Below are 19,152 nucleotides of genomic sequence, written 5' to 3' on the forward strand. Positions count from 1 at the left end.
CAACTTTCTTTTCTCCCAAAACGTAACACTTTTTTCCAAGGCGATACTCTCAAAAATACCTTATCTCCCTCCTGGTATTATATTTCTTTTCTTTTCAAATCTGCATAAGACTTCTGTTGGTCTAAGGCTATCTTTAGATTGTTTGTATAATCTTCACTTTGTCCTCCATATATTTCCTTAAATTTGGGCCAACCAAATCTCAATCTTTTAATTTAAACCAATTTAATGGTGTTTGACATTTTATCCCATACAGAGCTTCATACGGGGCCATCTTAATACTCGATTGATAACTATTGTTATATGTGAATTCTACTAAAGGTAAATAATTTTCCCACGATCCCATTAATTAAATCACACATGCCCTAAGCATATCCTCCAATATCTGAATAACTAGTTCTGACTGCTAATCTGTCTACGGATAAAAAGTTATACTAAAGTTGAATCGAGTACCCAATGCCTCATGCAAGGACTTACAAAATCTTGAAGTAATCTTGGGTCTCGATCAGACACTCTCGATATCGGTACTCCGTACAGTCTAACTATCTCTTTTATATACATCTCAGCATACTTATTCATTGAGTGGTCTACTCGAACTTGAATAAAATGAACCATCTTGGTCAATCTATCTACAATTACCCAGATCGAGTCCTTTTTATCGGTGTCAGTGATAGCCCCGCAATAAAATCCATAATGACTTACTCCCACTTCCACTCAGGAATGGATATTGGCTGCAGTAACAAGGATGGCACCTGATGTTCAACTTTCACTTGCTGACATGTCAAACATTTGGTAACAAACTCTATGATAGCTCTTTTCATGAATGGCCACCAGTAATGACTTTTCAAATCCTGATACATCTTATTTCCTCCTGGGTGCATCGTCAAAGCGCTATAATAGGCTTCGTAAAGAATATCACTCCTTAAATTATTATCATCTGGAATGAAAAGTCTTCCCCGGTAATATAAGTATCCATATTCCCTTAATTCAAAATCTTTAATATCTTCTTTCTCAACCTGTGCCAATTTCATCAAATATTTCTTATCTTTACCTTGAAACTCTTTTACTTGATCCAAAAACATCGATTTTAACTTTAATTCCGTAATTAAAGCACCATATCCATCCACAGACATACGTGCATCTAAAGCCCTTAAAGCTGCAAAAGTTTTTCGTCTGAGTGCATCCGCTACCACGTTAGCTTTTCCCGGATGGTAGTCGATAATAAAATTGTAATCTTTGAAAAGCTCTATCTATCTTCTCTGTCTTAAATTCAACTCTTTTTGAGTCAACAAATATTTTAAACTTTTATGAACTGAATAAACATGACAACGCTCACCATACAAATAATGGTGCCAGATTTTTAAAGTAAAAACCACTGCAACCAATTCTAAGTCATGTGTCGGGTAATTTCGCTCATGATTCTTCAATTGTCTCGAGGCATACGCCACAACCTTCCCTTCATGTATCAGCATACAACCCAACCCATTATGGGATTCATCACTATACATGTCATATTCTTTACCCGACTCAGGTTGTACAAGCATTGGAGCCTCAGTTACAATTCTCTTTAACAACTCAAAACTTTCTTGACACTTTTCTATCCAAACAAAAGGCACATCTTTTCGCAACAGTTTAGTTAACGACAATGCTAGCATTGAAAAGTTCTTCACAAATCGCCTGTAATAACCAGCGAGTCCCAAGAAACTCTGAACTTATGTAATGTTCTTTGGGGATTGCCAATCTACTATGGCTTGAATCTTTTGGGATCCACTCTAATGCCTTCTACCGATACTATATGACCAAGAAAAGCAATCTCAGATAACCAAAATTCATATTTGGACAATTTAGCATATAACTTATTGTCACGAAGTATCTGAAGTACCACTCGAAGATGAGCATCATGATCGTCCTTTGACTTGGAATAAACCAGGATATCATCAATAAACACTACCATGAACTGATCAAGTATGGTTGGAAAACTCTGTTCATTAAGTCCATAAATGCAACAGGAGCATTTGTTAATCCAAACGACATTACTACAAATTCATAGTGTCCGTACCGAATCCGAAAAGCCATCTTGGAAATATCCTCTTTTTTTATCCTTAACCGATGATACCCTGACCTCAGATCTATCTTAGAGCACCAATACGCTTTTCAACTGGTCAAACAGATCATTAATCCTCGGAAGAGGATACTTGTTATTTATCGTTACCTTATTCAATAGACGATAATCAATACATAACCGCATATACCCGTCCTTCTTTTTCACAAAGAACACAGGTGCTCCCCAAGGAGAAATACTGGGTCAAATGAATCCTTTATCAAGTAGCTCCTACAATTGTGCTTTTAATTCCCTTAACTCTATTGGAGCCATTCTATACGAAGCCATAGAAATAGGTTCGGTACCTGGGTAAACTTCAATTCTAAACTCTAACTCATGATCTGGAGGTAATATCGGTAACTCTTCAGGAAAAACCTCTGGAAACTCTTTAACTGTGGGAATATCCTTCAATCTCAATTCTTTGTTGTCATGGCTGAAATCACATTAGAGGGGGACTTTTCTTTATCACCAATCATTATAATCTCGGAGCCTCCTGCATTCTTTAATAATAGTTTCCGGCGAGAATCTACCCATCCATGATGTGGAGACAACTAATCCATGCCCAAAATGATTTAGAACTCATCAAAGGGTAACTCCATTAAGTTTGCCAAGAACATTACCCCTTGAGTTTTAATTGGACATTTTCTACACACCCTAGTAACCCTTGCACTTTGACCCATAGGATTTATTGCTATCATTTCACTAGTAATTGGTTCTAAAGGAATTCCTCTATTTTCAATCAACTTAGTACTAATATATGAATGTGAAGAACCTGGGTTGACTATAACAAAAATAGGCTCGCCAAAAAGGTGAAATGTACCTGTTATGATCTCCGAGTCATCTCCATCCTCATTGGTCTTCATATTATAAACTTGGGCCATTCCCCGAGTCTCTTGCCTTTGACCGGCCTCAGATAGACCACCTGATCTTCCTCTTCCTCTATTTCTACTCGGTACTGCTACAGATCTCTTAGATTGCACTGATCTATCCCCAGATTTCTGTGGATAACTCCTAGCATAATGACTCGTTCCTCCACAAATAAAGCAAGTGCCAGAGAGCAGTATACACAATCCTCGGTGAAATTTACCACATGTCTGACATGGGTTATTTTTTTCTCCAAAAGTTCTACCGAGCTCGTAACAAAAGAATGGGACTGCTTAGACTTCTGTGTACCTACAACAACCTCCGATCTATCATTATATCGGGAACGGATCCCTTGCCTCTCTTAGCAAAATGTGTAGATGAAGACATCCCACTCTTTTTTCCCATTTGTATGCTTTGTTTTGCAGCTAGAGTCTCCTCTTGAGATCTTTCAATCGCCTTCATTATATTAATCACTTCTTGCAGACATGAAAAATTTAACACTAACATCATCTCTTTTAGTTTAGGCCTCAGACCCTCTATGAACCACTCTCAATGAGCTTTATCATTAGGAACAACTTCTGTAGCATACTGGCTGAGCTTATTGTATTAAGCCTCATACTCATGCACCGCTGATCACCTTGTTTCAAGCTAAGAAACATCAACAACATTGCCCTCATGAAATGTTCCTCGATATACTTGTTCTTAAACTCCTCTAGAAAGAACTACCAATTCACTTGCTTGGGTGACGCATACATCGTCGTATTTGTCCACCATACCTGAGCCAAACCTCAGAGTAATGATACTGCTCTGTCAACCTTTTCATGATCAGAGCATTGCAAACTTTCCAACATCGCCTTAATGTCATTCAACCACAAATTCGCGTCCATTCGACCTTCACTCTCTTTTCCCCTAAATTCTAGAGCTCCTAAACTTCTTAACTTTTTGGATTTAGTATTCGCGATACTAGAGGAGTAGGGGCAGGCGGTAGAGGTTAAAACCTTGTTAAGATAGCATCGATAGCTTGCATGAATGTTCCAAACTCCGGAACAGGCATACCCTAAGGTGCCGGTGCACTGGCATTCTCAGACGGAATCAGATGTTCACTATTCTCTTAATAGCTTTCACTACCCGATTCGTATCTACTCTCTCAACCAGCCGCTCTTCTTGAATTATTAAATCTGACATATATCACATCATTCATAAGAATCTTACTCAAGTTAGTAAGGAGAAACATCTTTCATATTTATTCAATGCCCTATCAGTAACCTTGACATCTTAGTGGCATGTAAACTATTTTTATATGACAAACTACACTCATTTTATGCTGAGAATCGGCTAAACATGTAGCTTTGATACCAATAAATGTGACACCCATCTCCCATATATCCATACGTTTACGAGGTATAGTTGTCACATCACTAATGTTACTGTTCCTAATTCAAAATCCCGTAAAATTTTTGTTCCATAAAAAAACATTTAATTTCTTTAAAAAGAAAAACATACTTTAACTTAAATCAACAAACAAAAAGAGATGTTAAAATATATCATCATTTTACAACGGTTTAATCTAATTACAGTTCAGATTGTTTTATTAAACCCTATTACATGCCAACTAAAATATAACAAAAGTAGACAGGTATGTCATACGGGATCTGGATGTCCAATGATCTCCTTACTCAGTTGTGTTCAACCTACGTGCGAAATAAACACACGTTAAGTATTACTTAGTGAGGTAAATACAAATCATATATCGAAATCCATAAATATATTATTATCCTTTATTGATCAATTATCAATTTTATTTCCATTAATTATAATTTATTTATATTGCACCCGTAGTGCCCTTACGTCATTCATAAACAAACTACGAATTCCGTGCCTTGCATACCTAGTGCCGAAACGGACATTCATCCTCATAGGATGAATTCATGAAATGCACACTTAGTGCCGAAACAGTTATTCATCCACATATGATGAATTTGTGAAATGCACACTTAGTGTCGAAACGGTTATTCATCCACATAAGATGAATTCCGTGAAATGCACACTTAGTGCCGAAACGGTTATTCATCCACATAGGATGAATTCCGTGAAATGTACACTTAGTGTCGAAAAGGTTATTCATCCACATAGGATGAATTCGTGAAATGTACACTTAGTGCCTATTGGGTACTCACCACATAAATCTTAAACAATCATACATATATAATTGGTGGAACATATAGTAACACGATTTAAATGCACTCACTTGTCTCGCCTTGCTTAGATATCCAAAATGGGAGATAATACCTTTAGTACGATTTAAATGCACACTTATTAACCTTTTTACAACAATATCAGCCCAACTTAAGATTTCTGGCCCTTCAGTATCAATACATATACCATGGTATCGATACTACCTTAATATGGTATCAATACCCCCTTCCGGTATCGATACCAAAATTAGCTTCAATGTGCCTTGGTATCGATACCTCACCATGCGATATGACTATGCTAGAGTACTGATACCCCCTTCTGATATCGATACCAAAATTAGGTTTGATGTTACCTGGTATTGATACCCTCACCTTGGTATCGATATCTCCCTATCAGTACCGATACTAATTGAATCAATATCGATACTCCTTGTATAATTTAGCCTAATCTTTGCCTATAGTATCAGTATTGTTCTTAGCAGTACCGATACCCTGCCCAGATTTTCCAGTTTTCAACCCGAAATTTACTTAACTTTGGCCAATTTTCCTCTCATTTACCCCTAACAATGCTATGTATCCCTTCTCTACTTAACCCTACTAACTTTCCTTCATTTAGATACTTATCACATCTAGAGTCTCTCAAATGCCTTTGATTCTTAGAATCATACCAAAATTTCCAACTTGATTTTAAATTCATTTTAGGCTTCTAATATTTCCTTTACTTCTTTGACAAGTTAATTTTACCAATAACCAACCATAAACCCTCCTATTTCAACATATCACTCAAAACCCATTTTCTTAAATCTATAATATCATTCATAACTTAATTTTAATCTCATCTAAACCTTCCTTAAGCTTCCATCATATATAAAGCTTCAATAACCAACAAAATTTGAAGGAATAAACCATTAAATTGAAAACTTACCTTTGAGCTTGGGAGAAACTTGGTTAAGGGAAAAAGGGAAAAAAAAGAAAGAAGACTTTTATCAAACCTAATCCCCTTTTCCTTATCTTTTATACCAATTTAAAATATATTTCAAATTCTCGTTCTTATAAAGGACCAAAATGCCCTCTTACTAATCCATAGTCATAATTTAACCATGACCATTAATCCTAATCATTCTCATCTTTCATTATTTAATAGAATAAATCCTCATATTTTTTAATCATTTCAATATTTTCCCTAAATCAATATTTAGGGCATTATACTTTAATTATGCAAGTAATGCACCATCTATACTCATTGACAATATTGCGTCTAAAGCCGCAAAGCTGTAAACATTTTCCGACTCAAAGCATCAGCTACTACATTTGCTTTCCCATGATGAAAGTTAATTATTACATCATAATCTTTAAGAAACTCAATCCACCTTTATTGTCTTAGGTTTAATTCTTTATGGGTCATCAAATATTTCAAGCTCTTATGATCCATATAGAGATAGCAACATTCACCATATAAGTAGTAACGTCATATATTTAGAGCGAACACTACTGCAGCCAACTCCAAATTATGTCGAATAGTTCTTCTCATGCGATTTCAATTGTCTAGATGCATATGCCACCACTTTTCCTTCTTGCTTTAGTACACATCCCAAGCTATTATGGGACGTGTCACTGTAAACCATAAAGTTCTCTCCCGATTCAGGTTGGACCAATACTGGAGCTTCTGTCAAAATTCTCTTTAACACTTCAAAGCTTTCTTGAAATTCAAATGTCCAGTAAATAATACATTTTTCCTCAGCAATCTGGTCAAAGGAAAAACTATCATCGAAAAGTTCTTAAAGAACCTCCGATAATAACCTGCAAGACCTAGGAAACTCCGAACTTCTGACACATTCTTTTGAATTTCCCAGTCTAAAATAGCTTTGATCTTTTGAGGATCTACTCGAATCCCCTGTAGAAATCACAGACCAATGAATGCCACCTCACTTAACCAAAATTCATATTTAGATAGCTTGGCATATAACTTCTTATCTCGTATGTTTGCAGAACTACCCTAAGATGTGCATCATGTTCCTCATTGGACTTTGAATATACCAGAATATCATCAATGAAGACAAACACGAACTTATCAATATGGAGTTGGAATACTCTATTCATTAAATCATAAACGCAGCAGGCACATTAGTCAACCCAAATGACAAAACAATGAATTCATAATAACCATATCTCATCCTAAAAGTCATCTTTGGAATGTCTCTTTCCTGAATCTTCAATTGATGATAACCAGAATGTAAATTGATCTTAGAGAAGATCGAAGCTCCTTTTTATTGATCAAACAAATCATCAATTCTTGGGAGGGGATACTTTTTCTTTATGGTCACCTTGTTGAGCTGTAGATAATCAATGCAGAGACGCATTGAAGCATCCTTCTTCTTTACAAATAATACTAGACCTCCCCAAGGTGACACACTTAGTCTGATAAATCCCTTATCTAATAATTCTTGCAACTAGATCTTTAACTGGTTCAATTCTTTCAGAGTCATTCGATAAGGTGCCATTGCAATTGGTATTGTTTTAGGCATTACCTTAATTTGAAACTCAATTTCCCTATCTGGAGATAACCCTGGCAATTTCACTAAAAAACGTCGAGGAACTCTCTAACTGTTGGAATATCCTCTAATCCTTTCTTTTCAGCTCGAGTATCAATCACATTAGCAATAAAACCTTGGCATCCTTGTAACAATAACTTCTTTGCTGACATCACTGTTATAACATTTACTAACGGATTAAATCTCTCACTAATCACAATCACTTCAAATCCGTCAGGACTAATCAGAGTTACTCGCTTCAGTCTATAGTCGACATTTACATGATAATGATATAGCCAGTCCATTCCTAGAATTACTTCAAATTCGTCAAAGGGTAGTTCCATTAGATTAACAAGGAATTCAATTCCCTGAATCCTTATGGGACACCCTCGACATACTCGATTTACCCGAGCACTATGTCCTAATGTGTTAGTCACTATCACTTCATTATTGGTTGCTTCTAATTGAATTCTTAACTCTATCACCAACTTGCTACTAATGTATCAATAAGTTGAACCTAGATCAATCAATACCAAAATAAATTTATCACATAATTAAAAAATACATGTAATGATCTCCAGATCATAGCAATCTTCATTGGTCTTTATGTTGTAAACCCGGGCAGTTGAGCGCATTTCTTGTTGAGTAGAGGACTCAGACTGATTTCTTCCTCTACCTCTTACTCTTCCTCTCTGGGATACTGAAACATATCGTTCAGACTGTGCAATCTCTCCCATCATCATGGGACAGTCCCGAATAAAATGTATGGTATCCTCACATCGGAAACAAGCTCCAGAGACTACTTGACATATTCTGGTATGGTTCTTTCCACAGTGCAGACACTGTCTCGGTTGACCTTGATTCGATCTCCCAGTACCAGACCTTACTGATTGAGTGTTTTTATCTCTCATCGGATTGTATCCTCTGAAAAAGGATACGGCTAACTCTGACCTCACCTGAGATCGAAAGCCAGAATCTCAACCCCTTTTTAATGGTCCTAAACTCGAGGAATCACCAGCTCTCTTGGATATCTAAACTGTTTGTTCTTCAAACCTCTCATTCTGAGCTCTTTCTATAGTTTTAGCATAGTTAACCACTTCTTGGAACGATGATAGATTCAAGACTATCAACAACTCTTTCAGTCTAGGACGTAAACCTTTAAAAAACCAATCGCAAGCATCATTCTTAGTCGGAACTAGTTCAGCAGCAAATCGACCCAACTTATCGCACTCGTATTCATACACGGTGTGATTCCCCTGCTTCAGACTCATAAACTCTTGTTTCATTTGCCTTACAAACTGATCTTCAATATACTTACGCTTAAACTCTTCTAAGAATAAGGACCATGTCACTTGATTACTATTCATTTTAATGGTGACATTTGTATACCATACTCTAGCTTGTCCACGAAGCAATGAAACTACTCCATCTAACTTCTCCATTTTAGAACAATGGAGTCCATCTAACATTATCTTTACATCACTTAACCAAAGGTCCGCAACAACAGGACCTTCCTCTGCTTCACCTTTGAATTCAGGAGCTCCTAGTCCTTTCAACTCTTTCGCGACATTCATTCTAGGAGTTGAGGGAGTAGGAGGTTGGAAACGCGTCAGGATAGCGTCCAATGTCCTGAAAAAATGTTCCCTGATTTTGTACAGGCACTCCCTGAGGTGCCTGTTTTTCATCTTGCCTAGCCAGGGCAGGTGAATTGCTACTATCTTTCTGAATATCATCTCCCGCTTCACTTCAGGAACTCTCGTGGTCAGACATCTAATAAGATATAACCAATAAATTGTATTAGCAAGACATCATAATCATTACTTATCAGATCAAAAAATTTCACTATTTTATTGGCATGTATACTTTTTAAAACACTTTTGACTTCGGTTTAAGCCTAGAATCAGCTAAACCTTAGCTCTGATACCATTAAATGTAACACCCAACCCAAATCTAACCCGGATACAAATCTGAGATGTCACATTGACTTTTCAAATCATTTACTTTTACAAAATAGTTGATAATTCAAACTTACATTAAAATAAAACTGAATAATTTATATAAATATAATAAAAAAGGTTTACAACAATGATCAGAGAATATTTGATTTAAACTTTCATTTACATGCCAACAAAATAACATATAACAAAAGTACATACAACTTAAATGAACTCTAATCTGATCTTCGGCTGATATATATTATCTTGCTGAATTGTCTTAGCTTAGATCTTCCCATTTCTTTGAACCTACATGTGAAACACTCACACGCTAAGTCACAGACTTAGTGAGGCATATAATGCAATAATGAATTAATGAAACACACAATCACATACTTTCATAATGTACATGAATCATCATATATCTACTCAACAAAAACATACATCATCATGCATTTAACCAAAAATAACATATCACATTATGCAATGTTAATTCATGTTATAACTTTTAATAGAACATGGTACATTATTGAGAACTTAAGGTATGTGAGTGTATTGAGGTTGTGCGCAAATGCTGTCACCGCAGCTCGTATAAATTGCACTGAAGTGCCACGTAGAAATTGCACTAAAGTACCACATAAAAATATCCAGAAGGACCACATAGTATTGTCCCGAAGGACCGTGTAGAAATGTCTCAAAGGACCATGTAGAATTGTCCCGAAAGATCACGTAGAACTCTCGACTCTTAGCATGCCAATTATACATTTAGCTCTCATAACACAAACTATGGGCTTTACCATTTATATCATTTTGATAGATTATCATGTAACCATGTATTCACATAACCCATTATCACATAGCTTATGTCATATTCTCATATAATCACATATATCCTTGTCACATAGCTTATATATCACATGTTCATATAATCACTTACGTCAATACTACATAGTTTATCTTATACTCTCATGTAATCACATAAGTCATGTATAACAATACATATAACACATAAACATATGCTTAATCATGTACACATAATAATCATATCAATAACATGCTTGTATTCATGGAATCATGCAACTAAACATTGGAAATAGACTCGTCGTAAGTCTTATTTCCATAAAACACCATATACATAATAGGATGCACTCACCTTAGTCTCACTGGTTAAATCACAACTCTTATTTCTCACTTGATCAATCCTATCTCGTTGACTCATCCGATACTTGCTTTAATTAGATATCTACACAATACATATGATCGATATGAATGTCTTAATTCGAATCACTATTAATCAATCCTTGATAACATAAGCTAAACAAAGTACTTAAATTCATAATTTCCATATGAATAGGTATTGGTACCCATGGTACAATATCGACACTTCCTTACTATGGTATCAATATTATACTTCAGTATCGATACACTTTCTTGGTTCTGGAATTACATCTCTAAAATTGGTACCAATACTTATACATTGGCATCGATACCCCCAGTACTGATGCTATTACTTCAATATCAATACTCTATAAATAATTTACCAACTTTTAACTTATGGTATCGAGACTGATTATCCAGTATCGATACACAGACCCAAATAGTCTATTTTCACTTTGAAGTATATGTAATGTTCATCTAGTACCGATACCCCTTGTCCAGAATTTACTCATTTAACCTGAAAATTTTCCAAAATTTTGCTAGCTTTCTCATTTTACTATTCTTTAAAGCCTTCAAAATCTACTATGCTCTCCCAAACCAACTTATTTCACTTTAGTACTCCTAAACATCCAAATTCTCAATAGCATACTTGAAATCAAAAATCATACCAAATTTTCATCTTTGTTATAAATCCTTTCTATCCTCATAAATATCTTATTCTAACTGATGACAAGTCAAATTTAACTTCAGACTTCACTTAAAATGAAATGAAACATTAACTTAAGACTAATCTTACCTTACCAATGAAGTCACGGGAAGAAAAGAAAATGGCTGAACCAAAATCTCCATATTTTTCTTTCCTTTTCTTCTATTCTCCACGTGTATATATAAAACATCCATAATGAATTTTTAAATCATCACTTGTCTATTGACCATTCTACCCTTCCATCCTTCCTTCTTTGCTATTTAGTCTTACACAATGATATTTCCAATTAAGTCCCTAAACTTTTCAATTTATCTAATTTGATCATGAAATTTTAAAATCTTGCAATTTGGTCACTAACCCGGTGTTTGGGATGTTACACTAGTTGCTTTAGATGTTTCAACTCCTGACTTTGATTTTCATAATCCTTCTGACATTTATGTTGAACAACAACAGCTTGTTTCAAAATAATATTTTCCTGAATGATTGCATCAGTTATTCTTTCAACATCTTATTTTCCTAAGATACCCAAGTAGCAATTTCAACATCCTTGAACTCAAAAAAACTTTTTTTCTCATTTTCGTAGTAAATTCATCATTGGTAAACTTTGACCAAAATCATATTTAGATCAGTAAAATTATTTATCATCTAAAAGAAAATTGAAGATTTAGGTAAGATGAGAAATGTACTTTGCTACCTTTATCTAGTAAGGATTTTTTCCTCATACTTATTCAATTTGAGGTATTGATCTAATGAAATTATATATATATATATACTCCAACTTTTTTGCTCAGTTATCTAGTAAGGATCTTTTCCTCGTACTTATTCAATTTGAGGTATTGATCCAATAAAATAATATATATATATATATATATATATATATATATAATTTATACTCCAACCTTTTGCTCAGAATACCAACAAGGTAATTGAATTTTCTTAATCATATGAAATCTAGTCAAACTAATAGATTTCATCCAAAAATATTAAAATAATTAAGCTAACATGTAATTCTTTTTTGTAAAATTTTAAATGGATTTGAGTTGAGTTTTCAGGGGTAGTTTATTTTGCTTGGTGAGTGGAAGAACATGCTTAAAACAATTCTTTCTCTTTTTAGTCTCAAAATTGTTGATATTATTCACCAAAATATTATCAACTGTGGTAATAAATTTCCCCCATTTGTTTTGTTTGTAACCATGAGAACCAACATGGTAAAAACTTCAGGCCACCTCCGCTCCAGCTTGAACACGAATTGATTTCTCTAAACCTTCCAGCGCTCTTAAAGCAATAGCTCTTAATCATCAATATTAGAAGCATTCAACATTTCTCTAACAAAAAGTTCCACCCCGTCTGAACCATTCATTGAGAGGACTTTTGGGGTTGTCTATTCTTTAGTTAGAACATCTCCGTTACGAATTATTGGAGCTACACCTACAACAAAATAATTATCTTCTTACGATGCAACTATGAATGCCATGTAACACCCCTTTCTTGTATCTGGACCCGAATACGAGTCATAAATGTCACATAATACTTCTAAAACATTTCTTATTTGGAATCCATAAAATTTTGTTTTATTTAAAATTTATTCAAATTAACATTTTTCACCAAAATTTCTTAATAATGTAAAATAAAAAATATAACATTTTAGCATTCAAATCGAGTTCGGTTTGAGGGAACAACTTGGCAGTTCGATAGTATTTATAGAAAGAGTGAAACTGCCTAAAAATTGTCTAGTTTAAAATTCATTCTTATATTCATAAAAATATAATTGTATTGTAAAATATATTAGAATTCATAATTTTAACTATATATTTTTGCTTACTAAAATCCACGTATATAAGTTTCTACAACTCGTTTGAAACCTTATAATCATATAAGAGCTTTTCTAATTTAACTTAAAAAGATGACATATTAATAATTTATAGACACTTCTTATTCGTATACATGTCAACTAAAAAATCAAAATACAACAGGATGTCATTACTGATACCTGTAGTTATTCTTTGATGATTGATGCTAAGCTCACCTCCTTACGCCACTTCCTCTCTTATACCTACGTGTGAAAATCATCACATGCTAAGTATACACTTAGTGAAACATTATCAAATATAAAATAAAACATATCGATATATAAAATATCACATAAATCGTAATATAGAAAATATCATATAATAATATATGAACATGTAAAACAAATTTTCAAACCTTTCCTTAAATTGAAATATGAAAACTAACAATTCAGAATCCACATATCAAAATGAACAATTTAAAGTCGATTGTTCAAATATAAGGCACTTTATGCCGAATCAAAATATTCGATGAAAGCTTTAAATCTGATAAACCTACATTTTTCACATTTATTTAACTAACAACCCCAATGTATAACAAATGAGAGTGCATGGTATGTGAGTTAGACGAGTGTGCACAATACAACTGTAACTGCCAAAAATAACTTGCATTCATAGTGCCAGACAGAAGTATAGGTGTTGTAGAACACAACATCACTATACTAAAATTAGAAATCAAACATAGTAGCTTACAACATCAATACATCGTGAAACCCAGAACACACATATAGTTCCAGACAAATATACACAAATGTACCATAACGCACATTTAGTGCCAAAATACATAATCACTCCACCTCATGGCATGCCAATTGTACCAACCAATTTCAATGCACATACAATGGGCTTTAATATCAAAACCATATAACATTTTTTATGAGAAGTATTCATAGATACAAACATATTAAAATATCATATAAAAGTACATTGAGTAGTTCATACCTGAAATCATCCATAAAACCATTTAAGAAAAGTATCATACAAATATATTGGTTAATTTATACCCAAAATCATCTGAATACCTTTTTGGTAAACCAATATAAATAATAGATCCAAATACGATTTAAATTCTTTTTCCTTCAAACTATTCAAGATTGACTCGTGGCTAGTCTTCCTCATATTATATATAATAATATAAGTAAGAATGTACTCACATGAAATGCCTCAATATCAACATTTACTTTAGATATAAGCCTCACTTTTGTACTATGTCCTTGTTTTTTAAGTTTGCTCATATCACAACTTTGATCACGATCTACATAAGTATCATATACCAAAAACATATATTTCAAAGCATATGTTAGTACCACACTAACATAGGCATAAGCTAGTAATTAAATTTATAAAAATTCTTCTAACATTTGTGCGATACTAAACCATATCACAAAATAAATCTTGACTTTTATTCTTCAAAATAACATGTTACGTCCTTTACTATTCATATTCACAACTGTTCACCTGACATTTCAAATTTCACATTTCAACCTAATATAAATTATGTAGAATTCATCTCAACTTTAGTACCACACTAACATAGGCATAAGCTAGTAATTAAATTTATAAAAATTCTTCTAACATTTGTGCGATACTAAACCATATCACAAAATAAATCTTGACTTTTATTCTTCAAAATAACATGTTACGTCCTTTACTATTCATATTCACAACTGTTCACCTGACATTTCAAATTTCACATTTCAACCACTAATATAAATTATGTTAGAATTCATCTCAACTTTTTAAATTTATTCAAAATGATTTCTTGCCATTTAACTTCAATTCAAGCTCCAAATATCATAATCAAACATTCCAACAATGTAGTCAAATCCTACTCATCAACTTTATACCAATTCTAATTCAAACCCATAAATTATACAATTTATAATTTGGTTCTCAAACTTTAACAAATTTACAAATTGATCCAAACCAACATTCTAACATTAAAATAAGCATTCCATTATTCAATTCCAGCAAAGTACATCAACTATCAAGCAATTACATTTGAATTCCCCAAATTTTCCAAAGTTTACAAATTGGTCCCTATACTTTCACTAATTTAAATTGGTCCAAACAATTTTCTAAAGCATATAAAATCATTCCTAACCCTTGTATAACTTTTCTTAATTCTCTTTATCATGGTCAAATGTATCAATCATTCTCTATGCATTTCCAATTAATTTTAATCATCAAACAAGCTTTAAACAACTTTACAACTTCAACAACATAAGAATCCATCCTTAAATCATCATAATTCATCTTCCCCTTCAACCACCCAATTCATGGAATCACTCATCCGAGCAAGAATAACATGAACTATTTATACCAAATGATATATAATTTCATATAGATTAATTCTCTATTTCACTCCTTAATCCGAAAATCAACTAAATAAGCTTAAAATGAAATTGAAAATTCTTCTTACCTTAGCTATGGAACTCACGACCAAATGGAGAAGATGAATGAAAAATTCTTGATTCTTCCATCATTTATTAACCATTACACTTGTTAAAAGCTAATTAAAATGAATATAAAATTTATTTTATGAAAAAAGTCCATTTTACCCTTAATGAATCATGATAATTACACCATTCCATTATTATGACATCATTCCTTACATCGTCATGTTAAATATAAACTAATATTTTATTAGTTTCCATCTTTTTCCTTACACTTTTCCAAAATTTTCAATCTTATCACTTTAATCCAACGATTTCGATTTAACATGGAAAATAAATCTGAAATCCAATGAATTATGTTAAATTCTACTAAAATAAGATATGGAAATGATATTATTAACCTTATATTATCATCCTTCAAATTTTCTTGAATTATTTGTTCAATCTGATTATTTGAGTATTTTATTAAACTTTATCGCTTTATAGTCTTTTATATAAATTTCGGATCAAATATTAAAACCCACGAAAAATCATTATTGGGGGTAAACTATTCATTTATGGGATACTTTTTTTGGAAAAATTATCACTTTGATCCAAAGTTTTTTAAAATTTATACTTTAACCACTAAACTTTCAAAAATTATACTTTGGTCACTTGCCAAAATTTTGGGGTATTACATGCCAAATGACTTAAAGTTGATTCAGTGAAAAATAGGTAAGTTATAATTCTAGTTTTAATGTAATCTCATTCATATAACATAGAAGGAAATAGTAATTTCATTAAGGAAGTTTTACATATTGCACTGTACATCTATGCCAGTACCTAGTTTTTGCAATTTGTTTAATTCATTTGAGAGAGGGTAAGGGGCAAGGCATGGATATCTCCTTATAAACAACCCCAAGCGTTGAAGTTTCTTAGTAAATCATACAATACACATTACCCTTTCTTAAGTTCTAGCATTCTAATTCCTAGCAGCACTCTCATAGACTTAGACACAACCAAAAGCAAGACACTTATTCAAACATGCTACATGGAATCAATTAACAAACTTTTGAGTGATCATTTGAAATATTCCACTGTCTTCAAATTGTTCGTGAAAACAAAAAACAAAAATCTTGTTTGCTATACAATAATAATAATAATAATACTAAATGTTCTTAAAGTTGACATGAAGATATAGTCTCACAATAATTAATCTCAAGAATTGAATCCAATGAGAGATGAAGAACCAAGTTAAAAATCTTGGTCAATCCAAAAGACAATTTTCAGGGATATCAATATGGAGTTATCAAAAGAATTTTTCTATTTGTACCTTGAGCTTGAGGTTGATCATTTCGGTTTAATTTTACACCAATTTTATCATCCACAGAAGCAACTGCATTCCTATCAACAGATCCTAAATTAAGCTCATTCAGACTTCTAATAGTTGAATCCAAATCATCTCCACATTCCTCAAGCACTCTTTCAAGTACCTAAACCATTACCAACAAAACATCTTTTCTCAGATACAATAAAATATAACTCAAGTCAATTGAATCTATATGATAAAATACAATGTTATTATGCATAGAATGCCCTGTAAATCTTATGTAACATGGAATTTGCTTCATATATATTATTTTAGTGAAATAAAGCAGCTACATAATAAGAACTAAAAGTCTAAAAATTAAATGTGGATGAATGAGTTTGAAATTATTGATGATGATAATGATAATAATTTCCATTTTATATTCTTTTCCAGAAATTAAAAATTAAATGAATTTTTTTTTTTTGCATATATTAAAAATCAAGAGAAAAACTTACCTGTTTATCCATTTCAGGGAAAATAGCAATCAATTGATCGATAAAAAATAAGGGAGGTGGCAAAGAAGGAGATAAATAAAAAAGAAGAAGAAGAAGAAGTAAAACGAGAGGAACAACAGATTCTCTTAGAAACAGGGGGTGACACACTCGACTCCTCAAAGAAAGATCTCTTCCTTGAAACTATGGCAAACATGTTTTAGCCAAATTACCTGCTTTTAAGGCCTTTCTTTTTCTTTTTTTTCAGCTTCCTCCTCTTCCTTTAACATTATAAAATCTAAATTCAGATTCAAAATCTCTGATCCCATCTATCTCGATTTTTCTCAAAACAGAAACATAAAAGGGCTTCAATAACTTAAGATTTGCTGTCTCTCTATAGGTGGTAATTTGATAGAGAGGAATTCTCGTTGTTGTTGTAGTTGTTGTAGAATTTGAGGAAATCAAAGAATTTGATATTTTCTATGTTTTCTTTCTCCTATTTTATTTTGGTTATTATTTGTTAACATGGCTGGAGGAAGATGAGGCAGGTAGCAGGCGCTTACCAGAAAAATAAGGGGGGAAACGAAAAAATTATTGGGATTGAATTCTAGGGAAAATGTAACACCGAGGATTGGATAACCCATCACTTAAAACTATAGACGTTGGAATAAGCAAAACTAGGGAGATGTTTTAAATTTATAAATGGTCACTTTCGTTTGAATTTTATAAATTTTTCCTCACTGAATTTAAAAACATAATATTTGATCACTTTTGTTTCGTTTTAATTAAGATGTGGTTACTAAACGTTAACAGTCGTTAAACCTTTAACGGTCTACTGATATGGCACGATAAATATATAAAATTAAAATTATATCATTTACACATAGATAATACGTGGACACGTTTTGGAAACTTTTCTTTCATATTTGTATACTTTTGCTCACTAAATTTAAAAAAACATAAATTTTAATCACATTATCGTTTTATTAGGTTTTGGCCACTTATGTTATCGTTTTATTAAGTTTTGGTCACTTGGACGTTGAATGTGATTAGTTTGATGACGTGACCCACTAGTAAAATGATTTAATTTTTATTTTAACCCGCACACTTTAAAAAATATATTATGGGTGTTTTGTAAATATAAATTAGTTTAGGGACAAAATTTTAAATTTATCAATTTTTAATAGTTTTCTTCCCAACCCTATTATTCTCTGCTTCTTCTTCAGACATCTCTACTCCTTTACTCTATTTGCCTTCTTTCAACGACTTATATTGCATGTCAAGAATAATACAAGATCTCCAACTTCCAATAAAAATAATAACACTAAAGTTCAGAAAAAAATGAAAGGGTATGCATCTAGAGATAAAATGAAGTTGTGTAATCTCAGCTATACAAACTAAAATTCAATTCCAAAGGATGAGATTGCAGAATATCGAATCCAACAAAGAACCATAAGATAAATTAAAGGATCCAAATAACCCGATAACTAGATATCACTCTTCATGGTGATTTTCCCTTGAGAAAGCGCCTTCGGTGAAACATAATCAATAAATTCAAACAACTCAATAAATGGATTAGTGAATATATCCTCTGAACTCGATCTAAAATCCATGATCTTCAACGTCGAATCTTTTTTGGTTCAA

General features: G+C 32.8%; 1 pseudogene; it reads right to left on the reverse strand.

The window, feature by feature from the left end:
• The window catches only part of LOC120149239, a 31,664-nt pseudogene extending 13,580 nt beyond the window's left edge, over window positions 1-18,084 (reverse strand).
• Between the last annotated feature and the right edge of the window lie 1,068 nt (window positions 18,085-19,152).

Source organism: Hibiscus syriacus, unplaced genomic scaffold (genome assembly GCF_006381635.1).
Source record: "Hibiscus syriacus cultivar Baekdansim isolate YM2019G1 unplaced genomic scaffold, ASM638163v2 tig00110998_pilon, whole genome shotgun sequence".
NCBI classification, from domain to species: domain Eukaryota; kingdom Viridiplantae; phylum Streptophyta; class Magnoliopsida; order Malvales; family Malvaceae; genus Hibiscus; species Hibiscus syriacus.